This window comes from Petromyzon marinus, chromosome 3 (genome assembly GCF_048934315.1).
Source record: "Petromyzon marinus isolate PM22_M1 ecotype Great Lakes invasive population chromosome 3, UKy_Petmar_22M1.pri1.0, whole genome shotgun sequence".
In the NCBI taxonomy this organism is placed as follows: Eukaryota; Metazoa; Chordata; class Hyperoartia; order Petromyzontiformes; family Petromyzontidae; genus Petromyzon; species Petromyzon marinus.
Window position 1 is genome coordinate 2,092,661 of NC_133669.1, and position 1,759 is coordinate 2,094,419.

At 43.6% G+C, this 1,759-nt stretch overlaps 1 non-coding gene across 1 annotated transcript; it reads right to left on the reverse strand.

Moving 5' to 3' along the window:
* Positions 1–732: 732 nt before the first annotated feature.
* On the reverse strand, positions 733–804 carry TRNAA-UGC (transfer RNA alanine (anticodon UGC)). The gene has a single exon. It is a non-coding gene; the product is annotated as a tRNA-Ala (tRNA).
* Positions 805–1,759: the final 955 nt, after the last annotated feature.

Here is a 1,759-nt window from a genome sequence, read left to right on the forward strand (position 1 = left end):
ACAACAACCACAAGACAACTAAAATTAAGGCCATCAGTCTAACTCCGTGCTACAACAAAACAGACACGTCCAAACCAAAAAAACTTTTCGACATCACCAAAATAAAGCCATAAAAGCAATGTAACATCTTCTTTGGTTCTTTCGGTAAAGTCACGTAGAATGAGAATATTATTGTGTTATTTTATTTTATCAATTTATTATTTTATTCTCATTCTACGTGACTTTACCGAAAGAACCAAAGAAGATGAATCATTGCAGTCACGAAAGCTTTAAATAGCAATGTAACAGTTGATCACAGGGACTGTGACCGAATTTTCACAATAAACGACATAAACAACATTAGGTAACACCAAACTCTAGAGCCATAGCTGGCTGCATGAGTCACTCCACAACGATGTTCCATCCACGAGAAGACGGGGGATGCATTTGAAGGCCGAGAGGAGTCGTTCAACTCGGAGATGGAGGCGTCAGCTCGTGTGCCACGTGCGTCGTTTCGTGGTAGAAATCGTGACTGCATATAACTAGCCATGGTTCACCATGGCTGGTTGTATGCACTGCATATGCACAGCACCTACTTTGCCATCCTGTAAAGAGACTCTTTATTACCTCAAAATATGTAATATGCATATATTTTTTTACGCAGTTCAATTCATTGTAAAACGATGTTACATGGAGAGGTGATGGGACTTTTTTTATTTTACGTGCATTGAAAAATAAAATAAAAGTTACCCGTGGAGATGCCGGGGATTGAACCCGGGGCCTCATACATGCAAAGCATGCGCTCTACCACTGAGCTACATCCCCGCTCGAGTCAAAGCCGCGCCTAGTGACTCTTAACTCTACTACACTCACGCCTCGCTTCTATTTATTTAAAGCTTTCGTGACTGCAGGGGTTCATTTTCTTGGTTCTTTCGGTAAAGTCACGTAGAAGGGAAGACAATAAAATAATAAAAATATAAAACAATATTTATATTTGTATTATTTTATTATTTCCCTTCTTTTAGTAAGGTTTGTAACGTAAAGAAAACGTGCCAGCTAGTTACTGCTCCAGCACATCGGTTGTGTTGGAGTAGTAAATCCACATTTAAAATGAGTCGTGACGTTTCGCCGGCGAGTACAACACTCATCTTCATCAGGCGATTTGCCAAGATTGTGAAGAAGTCGGCTTTAAGAGACTTTTAACATTCATAATAAACAGGCTGTTTGGGTAAAGTGCCGTTAGCGAGTAGCTAACTCGTGAACGTCGGAAGGTTATGTTATGTTGAACTTAATTCGCACCGCGCGTAGCAAACTTTGCTCTGACGAGGGGGTGGCGAACACCACGCCCGGCCGCCTTTGTCTCCCCAGGGGGCGATGTTTCCCACACACCGCACCAGGGTGCTCCGTTTGAGGCCGAGTGGACCTGGGGGAGTCCCAGGAGAATCATCTTTGCCGTACCCCCCTAGCAAACACGCTGGCCGCGTTGTGCTAACGTCTCTGCGTGGTGGTGGTGGTGGGAGCCTCTGGACCAACGTGGGCCGGGGTTGTTTGTAGTTTAATATCGCGATTAGATATTGACTTAAAGCCTTGCACTTATAGTTTAATATCGCGATTAGATATTGACTTAAAGCCTTCCACTGAAACTGGTTGATGGCGTTTTTGCAACGAGAGGATTGGTACAAACTCAAGTCTTAACTGGCTGTGATGTTCGTATCCTGACACCTGTTAGTTTCCCCCCGTGGCCTCGGCTCTCCGATTTCACATTAACAGGTTGAATCTC